The sequence below is a fragment of the Telmatherina bonti genome (genome assembly GCF_933228915.1).
Source record: "Telmatherina bonti genome assembly, chromosome: 9".
Classification (NCBI taxonomy): domain Eukaryota; kingdom Metazoa; phylum Chordata; class Actinopteri; order Atheriniformes; family Telmatherinidae; genus Telmatherina; species Telmatherina bonti.
Window position 1 is genome coordinate 14,577,728 of NC_136627.1, and position 17,471 is coordinate 14,595,198.

The 17,471-nt window shown below is 40.2% G+C and overlaps 1 protein-coding gene across 2 annotated transcripts in view; it reads left to right on the forward strand.

The window, feature by feature from the left end:
- b3gat1a (beta-1,3-glucuronyltransferase 1 (glucuronosyltransferase P) a) overlaps window positions 1-17,471 on the forward strand; it is an 89,458-nt gene that overhangs the window by 19,885 nt on the left and 52,102 nt on the right. The window lies entirely within an intron of this gene.

Genomic DNA, 17,471 nt, shown 5'->3' on the forward strand with positions numbered 1-17,471 from the left:
CACATATCTACTTCATTATTTTATTGAAAAAGATAAACAAACTTTATTCAAGCATTCTTTTTTTTTTTTTTTTTTTTTTTTGACAAGGATGAGTTATAAATACCATTAACATTAAAGTGACATTAGCATACACAAAGGTGCATTGCTGTGTTCTGCAAAACTCTACACTGTCAGAACACAGTGTGGGTATTTTGACAAAGATTAAGAGTGTAGGACAGGCTTGTCCAAAGACCAAAAGGCTCTGCATAGGCCTGAAATCCCCAAGTCTTAGCTGTCACAGAGATTCCATCCGGGACACAAGACTGACAGATTGTGTGGTTTTTTTTTTCACCCCCATCCGAGGGCTGGTGCTGCCTTCATAGATATTTTGAGTGGCATCTCTTTGTGATAATCAATCCCACTCAAAAGCAGACATGTGTTTAGAGCCGCTCCAGGCTGAGCAAAGTAATAAAATACAAAATGCTTTCAGAAGACATATACAAGTGACATGCTCACATGCAACAAAAAAAATTATGCTGTGCTGCAGAGGAAATATGTCTGCTGTGCTATTTGCCATGTTAACCATCTGACATGTCTATAAAAAGTGTTTGCAATTGCAGTTGGGTTTTTTTTTTTTTCTGAATCATAATTTATAAAATACAAGACATTAATCAATTAGTCTCTATGAGATTCCTTGAGCCAGTCCCACAGATAAAGCAGAGGATGGGTCAACCACAGCACACAGTAAAATAAAAAACTTCTAAAATACCTTCTGTGTGGATGTGCACATTAAGAAACCAGTAGATATGTAGGTTAAAATGAAAGTTGCAGTACCTGCAGGAAAAACTAAAAACAATACACTGGTACTACTTTATTTCCACTGAACTGTATCTAACCAGAGCTCAACCTGGATCTTTAAAGTGGACTCTGACTTCAGACTAGTTGGTTGAACCCCTTCAGAGTTGCAGAGCACCCCGGCAAGAGTTGTGTGTCTTTGATGCTGTACATCCACAGCAGCTGATGGATGGCAGAGTAAGGACAGAGGCTCTCACTCTATTCATCAAAACCAGACAACCTCTTGGAGTCTTGTGGCCTCGGTGAAAAATGAGCACCAATGCCCCTCCTGGAGGCTGAGAAGCCGAAGCTTTGGAGAAAGTCTCAGCTTGGGCAAAGACTACAAACATGCTTTTTTTGTTTGTTTTTTTTAAAACAGAAGGGAAAAAAATGTTAGCCATATGTTCTCTGGTTTCTTCTTTTACCTATTTTATCAAAAGCCTCTCAGTGTTTTATCTTGAACAATGAATAGCATGAAAGATTGCTCTTTGCTCTTTAACACCAGTCCAGTAGGGGCCCAAATAGGTTTTTAAAAGCTTGTGGTGAAAATGAGACAGAAGGAGGTTGAAAGAGGCTATGGAGACATGTGTCAACGTAAATCACACTTTGTGGAGCAGCTAGGAAGCAGGCAGCGGGAAGAAGTGATTCTATTTGAAGGCCCATATTATCGGGGGGGGGAGGGGGGGGGGGGGGGGGCTTTGCTGCATATTGTTAGAAGTCTGCTGAAATGTGAAGAAAGTGTGCTGGACATAAAGGAGAAAAGACACATTAACAACAGAGATATACGAATGCAGATTGCAAGGGAAAACCTTTAGAAGCCCTTTGAAGAGCGACTGCCTTCCTAAACAGCCTAATTCACTCCGAATGCATGTCAACCCGACCAGATTTCATCTGCAGTCGCATCACTTTTAAACCATCACTCAGACTTAACAGTTTTGTATTTTTATCCTCTCAGAAGACAGCTCACTGGGATGAATCAACAACTCCTAAATCTAGAAGCTGCCCACTGCTTCAGATTCAGAGAGCACAGAAAACCTTTTTTTTTTTTTTTTTAAATAAGATAAAATGATGATCATTCAGAGACGTTTATGGCCATTCTTCTAAACAAATGTTCGCACACCCGCAATTTATGATTAAATTTGAAATAGGGGTGCTTGCAGCACTGCGGTTGTTCCACATAGCTTTCTAGCACTTGTCTGATCATCGCTTGGGGGACAAGGTTAAAGAGACAGGTGGTGTCCTTGCTGCTGTCAGGAAGATCTTCACCATGTTCTGTGAAGTCTGCAGAGTTTGAGTCTGTCAGGATCTGGACATTGCAATAAAAGATAAAACAGAAAGACAGCAACATATCTGCACAGCTTGTTTGTGATTGATGAAACATCAACCTGAGGAGTCCATCCAGCGTGAGGGGCACTCACAGACCCTCTTTCTGTATGGCCCTATTGGTTTCATCCAGCTGGAACATCAAGTGAAGCTCAGAAAACTGCTTGGCAGTGGATGTGGAAGTGTAGTAGAACAACAACTTTCAATAAGCTAAATGCAAGCTTAGCTGGTTTCCAGTTATGTAAAGTGGAAGAAAATAACAACACAGCTTATGTGTGTAGTCTGATGTAATGTTCTTTGAAAAAGAAGCTCAAAAGACACATCGATTCAGCTGTGAGATGAAAAAACCTGGCTAACCAGTGTCTCAATCTGCATGTGAGATTCGATCAGGACTCGCTGCGAACACAAGGACTTCTTTTCTGTCTCACACATGAAAGAACAGATTGAGGGTCTCCCTGAACATTTGGAAAAATACACAAAGATACACACACACACACACACACACACACTACCTCCATCGTGAACTACCTTTGACCCTCTACTCTCATTCCATACAACCCTTAAACTTCCCAGGATAATTCTTACTACTTGTGGTTCTGAGAGAAGCTCTCTGCAGATTTTTTTTCCCTCTCTGAAGTTGTTTTATGAAGAGCAATTTGAAAATGTTGTTTGGTTTGATGTTTGCACATGTTATTGATTCTTGCTGAATGCTCAGGGTGGGGAATAATCACAGAGGATGTATTTTCTCCGTTGCAAGTTTAGCTTTGTTTACACAGAGGCACTTGTTTAATTGCATTGTGTAAAGTGTTCAGAACAGCATCATATGGGAATTTATTGGATTTTGGAGAAGTCAATTTAAACTGAATTATTTCAGTTTAAAATGAAATAATTTCTTGCCTTTGTTTTTTTTTTTTTTTTTTTTTTTTTTTTAGAAATAGATTATTAAGAAGTTGCTTTATTCAAGCATTTCAAGGTATTTAGAAAATTTACTTTTTTCTGAGCTGGTGCCCACTGACTCAACTCATGATAATATCTTATCATATATACGTCTTATTGAGATGTTGCTTTGAACACGTTGCAGTTTTGTCATTCCCACAGTTTTTGCATCCTAAAATAATTAATAAAAGCATGAAGACAGAAGCTACTAAGACAGCTGTTATCTTTTCTGTGACTACCCAAACTGGGTTAGTTCCTGATGTGAGACAAGCATGCTGTTGCTAAGACTTGTTCATGTGCCATATGAACCACAAACCTTCCAACTGCTCAACATATAAAACGTATTTGGTCTTAAAAGTTAGCTGTAATTTGCTTAAGAACTAAACTATTTGTATGACATATATCATTTTAGAATACTGAATGTTTAGTTGCTGCTCAGTCACAGGTTTAGGGTCAATCCAACAATGTTTATTCAGTTTTTCAGTGTGTGGGAGTTAATTATGTATTTACACACTTATTTCACTTTGATTAAAAAAAAAAGGGGGAGCATCACGTTGTTTAAACAAGAGGTGCATAAGTCCACCTCTGCAAGCTAGATTGATGTCATCACACCTATTTTCAGATATTGACTCGTTAAATTGTTGTGTTCAATATGGTGTAGTGTTTAATTTCAGTCTTACTCTGTATCACAGCACAGTGATCACACATCACATCTTACATCAGACAGGAACCCACACCCCATAGCAACATTTTTTTTACTTAAACGTACAGAAAACAATCAGAACTTTCTGTTTCCTTTTTGTCAAAGTATTCTACACCAAGCCGATAGTCATTAGTCAGTTTGAATTACGTGCTTTAGTTTCTTTCTTTTTCTTCATTTTTACAGCTGTTGTGTTGAATCTTTATATACCTTAATTCGGGATCCTCCCTCTCAGCAAAAATAAACAGCACAGTACATGTCTCTTTTCAGATATTACAACTTCTAAGTCTGCTAAGAACACATGCTTTTGATGTGTTTGCAATCAGTTTGTCAGAACGGGAACACAGCCTCAATGTTGTGTTTCAGCCTTTTTCTCAACCTTAAATACTGTTATAAGCAGTTAACTGTGCCACTTTACATTCATCAGGGAGTGGCGATGGAAGAACCTTTTTGCAATGAGTGAAGTGGGAAAATGATTGTTGTGTCATGGTCTTAAAGTGGAGTTTAGATGTTATTGGTTTCTGACTCTCTTCTGCTTCTTCGCCTGCACTCTGTAAACACTTTATAATAATGTTTGTTGTGCTAACTGTTGCCATTCCAGATCATGTAGTGCAAACACTCATATTAGAGGTGTCTTAGGATCAGAAGACACAATGTTTTAAGTTGTGTGCATGTGCAAAAATGGCTTATCTTCTGCCACCTTTAGGCTCACTAATATTGAACTTGCTCCAATGGGCTGAAATTAAAATGAAATAGATCATAGAATTACGGCAAATAGGAGACAACCTCATTCCCAGCACAGTGGTTCTCAAAATGAGGGTTGCAACCGATTGGCAACCAAGCAGCAACCAAGCGGCAACCTCCAGCAGTTAAAAGCGGAAGTGAATAAAACTGCAGTTCCCCCTTCATCCGCTAGGGTCTGGCTACAAAAATGGAGCAAATCCCCATAGACTCTCATGTTAAAAAGGCCAACTTCACAGCAGAAAAAAAACATGGTTACAGCCTGGTTCAAAAATCCATTTTCGGTTTATAGGTCAGGTTTACCCCCATGACAACTGTGGGGGGAGTTAATTTTTTTCTAACTCGACCGTTTAAAAGTAATTAAAACTTCAAAGTTTGGCATATTTAGGGGCATCTCCTTTTGATTGACAGGTACCAATCTCCCGCCTCAAGTAAGAAGAACGTAGAACAACTGCGGTTTTTAGCTGGTTAACAATGTGACTTAGCTTTAGCCTGCTTACCTCCGTTAGCTGGTTAGCTCCCGTTATCTTGGGGTTAGCTCGGTTAGCTCTTAGCTACAGAAAGCTCAGAGTTTGCTCAATGTCAATAATCCACCATGACACTCACAGCCCCCCTCTTAGCTCCACCTCTTTGTATTTTCCGGGCGAGACGACGCGCATGACGGTGCCAAGATGGCGATGGTAGGAACCACCCACCGAGCTTCAATTCAGCTCTTCAGAAACCAATGGGTGACGTCACGAAGGCTCCGTGCATCTCTTTATATACAGTCTATGGTTGCAACCCCCTTGGGTATATCAAGATAATTTCAGGGTCTCCTAAATCATTGTAAAAAGATCCGAAAAGCTTACATTTTTCAAACAAATCAAACTGATTTTTTTATTATGGCTGTCAAAGGTAATGTGTTAAGGAAAGATATGAATCTAAGTAATTAATGCATTATTACCCCTTTTTCTTCCACAATAATAGTTACAACCACCCCAATATATACCACCCCAAACAATTGACAAGTTAATCAATCAAACCAAAGAATCCCTTTGTTTGTGTCCAATAGTTGTTAGGTAATCAATGATCTTGTGTTTGTGTTCAGGATAAAAAAAAAAAGTCTCCAAGTGGCTTCATACTGTATTTCAAGACATCCGGCACACTGGTCTCTTTTCATTACCCACTTCAACATTTTTTGAGCATTAGGTGATATGGGCGAGATCTGCTTGTTGTACTTTTTTTTGTGGTTTTTTAAATGTCTGTTGCTGATTCACAATTAGGGAAGCACCGACAATGATACCAGTTTCTGGTATCGGTGTAAAATTACGTGCCTGCACTGGATATTCATGAAAGGGTTCAGGTATCAGAAAACTCGGTACTAATGGGAAAAAAACTTGGGCTGTCAAAATGAATACACTGATGGAAAAAGACTAATCTGTGAAATTAACATGTTAATTTGTTTTTGCTCATGAATAAAAAAGAATCCAAAATTTGGCAATGATATCAGCAAGCGTAAATTTTTGGCACGTAGGTGATTTGTTACAGAGGTGAACAGAATCCATCAATAACCACTTTATCCTCCTTTTTTATGAAGATTCTGACAGTTTCAAGCCTTACATTTAGACGTTTTATCATGGACTTTCCGGAAACAAAGTTATTAATGGTGCCGTTTTAAAAATTCAAATGTGACATTATCTCTACAACAGAAGCTGATTTTGGACACAGTGGTGCTTTGTCTCAGCGTTGAATATAAACCTCCATAAATCACTTTATCCCCCCTCATTTATTTCAAACCTTACATTTAGAGGGAGGCTGCAGGACGATCCATCTGATATAACACACCGTAACCACTCAGGCGTCAGAAGATGAGGAGGTTGAAGGGGTCGTGAAGTCTTGGGGTTGTGGCGCTAATGTTTAACAACTACTGTCCTATAAGAATGTCAAGAATAACTTCAGCACCATCTCCTCCAGCCTGTAAATACAGTTTTTCCCCTGTAACTGTGTTTGAAGCTAGTTAGATTTCTATGTTCAGATACAGAAACTACTTGGTTAGGTTTAGGAATGTATCAGGGTTTGTGAAGTCCTACTGACCCAAATGAACAAAGACACCACCACTTTGATTTTGAGGTCTTATGAATGAATTACTCATGTAATATAAAACATTTTGTGATTTTTGTTGCTGTCCTTACATTTCACCTTCTGACACAATCTGCATTGTTTGCTGTATTGCGGTCTTGATTTATTTTCTATTGTTGTCCTTTCTGGTTTCCAGTCTTATTTTTCCCCTTGAATATTCTGCTTTGCTTTCTGCTTCCTGTTCATCAGTACACCTGGTTCAATTTGCTTCACCTATTCCTCGTAAGTTCATCTGTGCATATATACCACTTGGTTTCATTTATCTGTGCCAGTTCATTGTCATGTTACAGTTGTGTCTCCTGTTAGTCTTTGTCAGTACAATGGTTATGTTATTAAAACCTTATTTATGTTCCATTCTGCCTTATGCCTTGGCAGCTTGTATTTGGGCCCACATCCTGCACAAACCGTGACACCTCCTACATGTTAATGTGGCGTTAGGAGATCATTATCTATTATTTTATTATTTATTTGAAATGCTTTATTTGGAGTTTAGCTGCTGCTAAATGTTTGTACAGGATGAAATGACATACAAATGTGGTTTCCCCTTTAAGATCAGATAAAAAAAATGTCCTTTCGACAGAGGCCAGTTTTTCTGTACTAGCACTGAAGAAATTCTAGGTTGTATACTCACTGCTACAGCACATCCCATCAGTCACTTTTCTTTCCTTTTTTATTTATTTTTTTATATTTCTGGCCTCAAGCAAGTATTACGCACGAGTGCGCACAGTCTCAGTCAACACACAGCCTCAGTTTGACAAGTCACTTCCCAAATAGCAGTTATCCCTACATCATTTAATCACTGAAGACAAACCAGCGCATTAACATACTGGCCTACTAGAAATGTTTGCACGCGAACATGAAAGTGTTGTACGCTGGTGCCAAAAAGCATCCTCAGATATTGGATAAAGGTATGATGGGCACATGAAGTGCACCACTGACAGGTAATTACGTTCTGCGAGATAATCAGAATTGGAATCTGTCCTGCCATTAATCTGTTTGGTGAAAAATGCAGATTAGAGAATTTGCCTTATCTGAGATCTAGTGTTCCCAAATAGATTCTGCACCTTTAAAAATGCATCAAAGGAGCTCAGTTTTGCGGTCAGCAATTATACTGTACTTCTACCTCTAGTGTTTGTAATGTGATCTGCTAGCTTGGCATATCTCTGCTTTCATTAGAGTGGCTGTCTCACAAAATACTTGCAATTAGAAGAGAGAGAAACCCCCCCCCCCCCAACCTGCATGTGAGACAGAGGCTGTGTCTGCTGACATATCACGGCTTGGCAGCAATTAAGTGGAAGGAACAAAGAAGCTGATACAGAGTCATTTTTCCATGAAGGCTTTCCAGGAAACTGGGAAAGGAAAGGTGTTTTCGGGTCCAAATGATGGTCTGTCACATTGATCAGTTTGAGCTCTGCTCTAATGGCTCACAGTCCAGAAATTTTGCAGCATGACAAAAACCTTTATGGTAATGCCAGAAGCAGAAGCCTAGACCAGCAGTTGGTGGGATGTATCAAATCAATTATCAACAATCACAGCATGGTGCTTTTTTTTTATAGGTTTAAATATTGCATGAAGCCTTGGCTTTTATTTTAAAACAAACAAATCCATTTGACATGTTTGCAGAAAAAAGGTTTTAAAAGACTTCCAGCTAATAGCGTCTCGTGGAAAAAAAAAAAAAAAAGAAAATGTGCTGGACTCTGCATTTTAAAAAGTTCTGTGATGCAGACGATGCAGCCTCTTGCAGTTCTGTCAAATCGGCTCTCAGATAAATCAGATAAATTGACTCGTGCTGCACCTTCGAATCCATCAACATGGATTCGACCACATTCTTTTCCACAGAGTATGATGTTTTTTTCCTGCTTCTCAGTCAGCAGATAGAATATGTGCCCTTGGCCAAGTGGCCATACAGCTGTATCAAATAAAGATGGAGTATCCCTGTAAAGTCAGAGCAGCGTCGGATCGTGACACCCTCTGCAGTCACCCGCCGTGGCACCATGTCGTGACCAAGGAGGAAGCATGGTAGAATGCGTGGGTCAAAATTCTCTGATTAAATGTGAAAGCGATGAGTGAGGCAGGTAACGCTCTGTCAGGCCCGCTGATGGCAGACGGGGGATGATGAAACAGTATTTGTCTCTGTTCTGATCCGATCTGTCATTGTAGTCAGCAAATGTGAATGGATGTTACAGCAGCCGAACGTTACATAAAGCCTGTTCTATTTAAACTTGGTGTAGCAGTCATGATGATGTTAACACCTCTGCTTGTTAGATGATGCCATGAGGGAAGTATTATCAGCATCTTTAGCCAAACCTGGCAGGCAGTCTAGTCATAAGTTGCACAGCAGCATTTATCCATCCAGGATATCTAAGTTCATCCCACCACTTCCCCTCTCACTAAGATTATTTAAGCCCCTAGTTTTATGGGTAGCGAAGCCCTTCAATTTTCCCCAAGCCCTTGTAATTATGCAGACTGAGAGTATGAACCATGTGATTGTGTTCTTCAGCAGAAGGTATAGTATTACCTTTTTAGGGTGTCAAGGAGAGCTCCTCGGGGAGCAATATAATTGCAGCTAGCACAGGATTCAATTGTGAGAGCATGTTAGAGGGATTTTCTTATTGTTTGCCTGACTGCACCAGTGGCCACAGCCTCGTTCAGGCTGTCGGTGCACTTGTGGAGTGAAATATGTAGGTAACATGAGACGTGATCAGAGGTCAGCTGTGCTGTACAGGCATTCACTGCGGAGCAGTGGCACATTTCACTGTCCTCATAGTAGCCTATGTGTCCCTGCTGTCCAATTATCAACAAGTATCATCATAATATAAGTTGAGAAATTCATTAAAACTACTGACTGGTTTTGCTCCAGAAGACACAGTTTTTTGTGAAGGGATTAAAGACACACTTCCTTCAGAAGAGAGTACAATGGCTCGTCTAAAATGAAAAAAAATGAAGGAATTGCACCACATTTTTAGGCAACACAGCTAAATGCGTAGATATTTCTGTCCAACAAATGTCCCAAAATTCAATGCCATATTCTTTTGTGTCATTCTACAAACATGAGGACAAACAACACATATTGGCCTTTTTAAAAGCTTCATTTCACATTGTTAGAGACCTCGATAGCATTTGGAAGAACTGCACACATCCATCACAGCCACTCATGCTGGCCACCAGCTTGGTCCCATTTTACTGTGGGAATTGGGTCCCACTCCTTAGTTAGGAGTTGCTGAATGTTCAGCTAGCAAAGCTGTGTTGAATACTCCAGCATGTGGTCACTGAAGCTGATCTCAGATCTTAACCTAAGTGACTCCCAGCAGGCCGTTCCATCTTTTCCACTCGCAGATTCTGGTGTTTCTCTCTGACCCACCATGAGGGAGGGTGTTGTTATCTGAGGATGGAGATGTGGTTTCACCACTGGCTCCAGAATCTATTTCCAATGTGTGTGTCGATCAGGTACAAGACACATATCTGTGATGGACTTAAATGTCACAGCAAGAGTTTATACCAACAGGAGAATATGAAAGGAGAGTTTATGGTGGCATCACCCACCCTAATAGCTGACTTGCTCATTGCATAGAATCATGATCCTTACAAGTTATATCTTGTTGCAAAGGTGACTTCTTAAGCTTTCAATAATGTCTAATGCGACACCTATAGGTATTAAAATTAATTAACTAAACATAATTTTCCTTACTTATCATGCTAATTATTTGTACTAAGCATCTTGTGGATGGAAAGACTTATTTCAGCAGGTTCAAGCTTTATTTTGCAACAACGTGATTTACACAACAGAAAAAAGAACAGAACTGGACCCAAAACACACCTGACTTTGTGTCACTGTGAATTTATTAGTGCAGTTTTGTTTACTTTAAACGATCATCATGCCTCAGCGCCCCACAGATCTTTCAGCTGGCTTGTGGTCTCCTCATGACAAATTATCTTATTCTAGTGTTAATCTTAGTCCACATGTTATACTCAGAATTATGAACAAATACTGATGAATTATTAATGCAGGCTACTTTTCTTTTTGGTTTTTTTTCCATTTTGTGTTATGATTGTTCACAAGCAATAAAACCCACTTTGAGTTTAAAAATGCATTGCTGGATTTCCATGGATGGTGCAGTTAGACCTCAGGAGTATAGCTGCAGAAATTTACCGAGCCTGCCCTTTGACACCGTCAACAGGTCAAATGCCAGAGTGATTGCATTACAGCACATCCTCCCTGCATTATTAACAACATGGATCTTGGGCTTGACCTGCTGCAGAGGTGTTGTGAAAATAATCGTATTGCGTATATAACACTGCGAAAGGCCAAACAAAATGAGATGAAGTGATAAATATTTTAGCCGGCATAAGCTTGTTGTCTTCCAGAAGCGACTGCTATGGCTCCGACAGTGGCAGCTTCTAAACATTCAGCGCATGAACACGAGTGCAGCTCTGAGCCTGGAGCATGTCATCACGTTCAAAGTATCCTAAAGTGTCTGCTGATGCCCATTTAAACTCTAACCATGCTTCCAACGAGACATGACAGGCAAAGAGCTGCCAAGAGCAAACAACTGTAGTTATCCACCTATAAGAAAAAAGTAAAAACAAACTCCTCCTTAACAGTCTCTATGGGATCGATTGAGCCTTTGAACAAGCTGGAAATGACCCTGTGGGTTTCCGCGTCAGCTGTGAGGATGAAAGGCATCGAGTAAAAGGTCCTGGCTGCTTCACTTTGGGATTCATTGCACTATTAGAGTAATATGCTCAATTCACCAACATTGGTTTGTTATAGCAGTCACACCAAGGGTGAACGACAGCATAAGGGGGTTGCAATGAATTACAGAGCAGCTATAAGACCGTTTTCTACACAGATTTGAGTGTAAGGCGGTGTTTTTAGCAAAAACAGCTGATAATTTTGTTTTAAAATCCAAATGTTTAAACAGAATTAGCAGTAAGCAGTTTAGTGCTGTGTTCCAGCAGGACACAATGAAGACCTTTTAGAGATTTAATACCCCGAAAGCCCAACTGAGATTCTGGCTGATTCAGCCAGCAGCACCTCCAGGCTGCTTATGTTATTCTTGTCCAGCTCTGCAGCGCCAGTTCAGGATGGAAATTCCTCACAGGACTCAGTATTATCCACAAATGGTGTAGGTTGTAAGGTGTGTGTGTGTGCGTGTGTGTATGTGTGTGGCAAGAGGAAGCAAGGTAATATTACAGGGGGATTGCTTATAAATCCACAACCTTTTTCTGTCCTCTAGGTATGAAGTTATCCCTGAGGGGTGTCAGCAGGTTGTGCTGAGCATAAACTGTGGCTGGATGCTTTGAGGTTATCACAGAAGGAGCTTGTATTTTGGGGGTTTTGTCTAAAACAAATGGACTAATTCCTGTGTCTGCAGATTCTGTAGGAAAAATATTGTACCACCAAGAAACATATGATTAGTCTTATTAAATAAGTAGTCCCAAATAAGCGGCGGAGAATTGATGGATAGATGGAAATAAGTAGTCTTGCCAATAATTTGTTAGGCTGTCTTAAAGTTGTCATTGAGTTTAGCACTAATTTTGTCTGCTGTCTATGTATAGCTGGGCAGGTAAAATAGCTTTGGCTGTAAGCCAGGAAATCCAGGAGTCCTGGAGTGTTAGAAGCAACATGAATTGATGCAGCGATAATGTCTTCAGCGTCTACAACAAGGTCTGAATTTTGCAAAGTATTTATATCTCTTTGTCTTTTTGCGTTGAATTCTTGACCCAGAATCCAAATCCATGTAAACCTAATTTATCACACTTTTGGTGAAGTTGAAATGCAATAGAACTTTACATAGTGCTTCGTTAAATGTCTGTCACAGTTTTCATAAGGCAAACATATGCATGTATTCACTTTAGACCATTCAAAATGTGGTCATTGTGTGATCATCCTCAATATGACACAGCTTCATTTTAGTAACAGTGCTTTCCAACTAACAATTTACGATTTGAGAAAAGTTGTTGCAAAGAAAAACAAACAATTGCACAAACTAACAGGAACGTTTGGGAGGAAAATTCCACAATCAACAGGTTAAGATGAAAGCTAATGTCAAGATTTGGAATAAAAGGAATACTCACCAAAGACTTTGTCTTTCCAATCAAGAACAAGTCATGGCTCAGAATTATGTGTCAAACATAGTCAGAAAATTATTATCAAAAAGATAATCAAGATTTCCTTTGTGAATAATAATTTAAACAGATTCTGTCATGATTGGTGTGGAGATGAGGACCCAAATGCAGGAGACGGGAAGCCAGGATGCAGTTAAATAGACGTAGTTTTAATCCATAAACAAAATAAGAGCAGAACTAACAAAATGAACCAGCAACTGACAACGCAAACCAAGGACTATAAATACACAGACGAAGAAACTACACACAGGTGAAACAAATCAGAAAATCAAACCAGGTGAACTAATGAACAGGAAGCTAGACATGAGAGAAATAAAGAAGAAAAACTAAAAACCAAAACAGGAAACCAGAACTAAGGAGAAACACACAATATCATATCATGACAGATTTAAGGTGTCTCGGAAAATTCCATTGGATGACGGCAAAACCTGTCAATGCACATGACCTTTGAACTTCCAAGTAACATTTCATTGAACTTGCAATGTGCATTTCTGTATCTCTCTCTCTCTCTCTCTCTATATATATATATATATATATATATATTTATGGCATTAAAAACTGTATCAATAAAAGAAGTAGCCATATATCAAGTCTGCTCTCTTATTAATTAAGAAAAGGTCAATATGACAAAACAACTGACAGATTAGATTTTTGTTGAATGCAGTAACAAAGAAAAATCCTATCTTTTCTTGACAAGCAGATTTTAGATTTAAGTGCAAATGTGAGTCCTCTATAATCAGAACAGGTACAAAGAAAAGGCTGCTTGGAAGAATTATATGAAGACTTACAGTAACTAACACAAACTCTGACTGTGATATGGGTAACACAGCAGTATGAGGGAGAAAATTGTTCTTTTGATTTGACCTGTGCCAAGCTTTTTCTTAATACGCCATCAGTCCCAGCTGCCTTTTGTTGTCATGGTAACCAAATGGTCAGGCTAAGCTCAGCACAGTGCAGTTTCGGTCTTGAGAAAACCGTAAACAGGAGGACAAACAAAGGCTGCTCCACAAAGCTGCAAGGATTCACAAAGGAGAGCTGATATCAGCGTGTGTACCATCACAAGTATGCAGATCATCCTGTTTGCGCGAAGCCTCCGCTGAAACCATCAGTCACATCTCCTGCTATTTCATTGTGCCGGTGCACACAGTGCACAATTAGATTGTGTACCTTACAGAATGTATGAGGGTGTCAGGAGATTATCTCTGTGAAATCTGTCAAATAAATCACCATGAAGATAATTACATCACATCATTGCCATTAAGCCTCTGACATTTCCTTTATTCTGTAATGCGAGTGTAATGAAATGCTAACATTAAATTCAACTTGCTTATAACTCGGCTGATAATCGACTAAATGGGTAATTATGATATAACTGGATGACTGGAAGCTTTGAGGGCTTGAGGGTGACCTGCGCTTGATGACTGTACTTGTTAAAGGACATCCTGTGCTCTGCGGCGTTGCCTTCATTGAGCTGTCAGGAGCTGCAGGGGATGCAGCTCGGCCTGCCCACATCCGCTATCCACGGGATCGATCACGCTACCACCTCCTCCCAGAGAAACTCAACCACCACAGCTCCTCCAATTACTGCTGATGGGCCACATCTTTCCATCAGAGTAGGTGTCAGAGCCATACAGCGCTTTTCAGCGACAGAAGGGATAGAGTGGCGAGCTTGAAGTGGAAAGAGCCTAACAGAGAAAGAAAGAGTAACCGGGGATGTGTTGACAAGCGTGCACAGCTGGTGCAACCCTCATGTCGAACTTTGCCAAGACGCATGTTGAACTTAGACCCGCGCGTGCATTATTAATATTGACCACTTACATGAGAATAAAGGAGCATTTACTCACCAACTGACATTCCTGAATTAATCATAGAGCCGTACTCAAAAGGCACGGCAAATTCTCTTTCATGCCAAACCTGGCAATTTTCACTCAAATGACAGATGTCCACTGAATGTAGAAGGCCACCGGCTCAGTCATTATCTAAGGCATTATCTGATGCAGCATCAGCATTTCAGCAGAGTGGGCTGCATTTTTGCTCCCGTCCACCCCCCACCCTGCTTCTTTTTTTTTTCTCTCTCTCTCTCTCTGCAAGGCATGTTCAACTTGCTGCAATGATTCCACATTGGTGATCATACAGTACATATCCTCATGGGCCATTTTTTCATCACGCACAAGTGAGTCCAAGAGCAGGATGAGTGGAGATTGTCTGGAAAAGTCAGGGGAATTTATGCAGAGAAGTCAAGCAAAGGTCTCACACACTAAGGGCGTAAATATTATGTATAAAATGAATTTTCCTGTTGGGATGAAAATCTGCATGTTCTCCTCCCTTCCCAAAGCTCAGTGGTTGCCTTTTTACCCCCTGGCATGTAAACATTGTATGTTGACTGTGTGTTGTTGTGTGTGCGCTTTACAGTGCGTATGTTTTATAATGAGATCATACACATAGCTTCCTGGTTGAGGCCAAATTGGGATTTATTTTGTGTACGAGACTCGTGCAGCTTCTCCTCCTGACTATGTTGGATAAATGGAATAATATCTAAAAATCAGGCAGCTGTCGGCAAATAAAAACATGGATCCCAGAAACATAAATACGTCTGCATGCTGAGTGCTTGCTGTTTGATTCCTACACGACAGCATCCATATGCGAAATCTTCTGTTTTTGATCGGTGATGCGTAAACCTGCGAAAACAGCACATGTGAAAATGAATGCAGGTCCACCTTTATTCTGGAGAGTCACATTAGCAGGTTTGAATCCGATTGATTTCAGCGTGACCCGGTCTGGTTTCCCTCCCTGTTCCCTCCATCTTCAAGACTTTATCCAATCATCCATCATTGTCAGATGCACAGACTGACATGGTCATAATGGTCAGCCCACATTAGAGCTACCACAGCCCGCTGCACAGCATGAGGCTCTCTGAGAGCGTATGAATGTGTGCGTGCACCCACGCACATGCACTTGTGTGATTATATGTTTGGTGTCTGGCCACTGAGCAGAACATGATAGAACAGTGGCTGAACAGTGCTGGAGCCAGCTGCTGTGTTTCTGCTCCAACTGCATCAAGTCATGTAGGAGTTCATGGGGGCATTGCAAATTTCAATGTCACATCCGATTTCTAAAGGGCCGGACAAATATACAAATTTCATGTCAAATTAGCCTCACATTTGGAAACAAAAGCAAGTACAGATATTTGAAAACGGTTCGGTGTTGCATGACTGCTGCGTACAGCAATCATCAAATCAACATTACACACACACTACTTGTCATCCTGCAAGGCAGACTTTTTTTTTGGCCTTAGTCCTTTTAATGGCCTCCCACTGCTTTATAATGAGGCGAAAACTGTCGGATAAAGCTATTCGGGACCGCTTTTAAAATGGATGAGGATAAATAGACCTTCAGAGTTCCAATTTTCCCCTTTAGAGTGTAAAATAGGCTTTTAGATATGGATTTTCTTTTTTTAAGCAGCCATTTTCTTTGTCATTGGAGGGGTTTGGTCAACAGTCCTGCCAGCAAATCGCAGACAAAATAAGTCCCAAACTGTGTCACTGTGGCCTTCAGTGAGCCCACATGTTGGTGTGGAGGTCTGCAAACAGCATCTCAATTACTTCATTACAATCTTGTCATTTTAAAAATTGTCGCTATCTTTTTGCTCTTCCTGTAGAACGCCTCCTAGGCTGTTCATTTATATTCAGTGGAGCGACCTTGGCTACATAAAAGGCACATTTTGGGTTAGCAGTTGGTTTTATATTTAACCCCGGTGAGCAGCGGCACAGCATGTGATCCACTGCCTCCTGAAGTTGCTCCAAAGCAAGATCAATGATGATTGTTGGAGAGCATCATTACATTGAAATGATCTAATGTAGACTTTTTTTTCTTTTGCTATTTAAATTCTTCTCTTTTGAAGTATATTATTGTTGATTTTAATAGATATATATTGTTTGCTATTTTCATTTTGCGTGTGTTGATTTAAATTATTCTCAGCTCTTCCTGATAGTGCCACAGCTGTGTGTACTAGTCTGTAGATGAAGTAGGAGGTCCAGATGTTCAGTATCTTCATCTTAATGCAGTCAAAGCTCAAGACACCATTGTGTGTGTGGGGGGGGGGGCAGATCAACACACCAGAGCATACCGTGGCATTTTGTCCCATTCTGCTGCGTTCTACTCGGCTGCATCAAAGGCAGCTGTGCAAATACATCTGATGCGTTTTGAGCTTTTCCTGAGTTGATCTCATGAATTTCCACAACAAGCAGATTTAATCCATGTTAAATTTAGGAATAACCTACATGCCAGCAATGCTGTTCTTTGATTTTTGTGTTGTTGTGGTTTGTTTTTATGCCATTTTTGCCTGCAGCACGATGAAGAAAACAGCTGTTTTCTTCAAATGAGTGACCTTGCAGCTTGTTTTTCCTCACTTGGCTACACAATTATCCTCCATGTTTCCCCTCTTTTGTTGCTGTAATTTGGCACAGTGGAGCACGGTTTAAATTCTGCAGCACAGGTCGAGTATCTATGAGTCAGCTGGTCCTATATGAAGGCCGTTCCCATTGGTTTTGAGATTATTACGCTTTCCCTTCATGACAACTCTATTGAATGTGGATTAAGCCAGTAGCGAACTTGCAACACAGCATGGTCACTGGATGGCATCCTGTCAATAAGCTATTAATGCGCTCAACCTTTTTATTTTTTCCTTGTGTGGCATCAGCTGGTCCTCCTC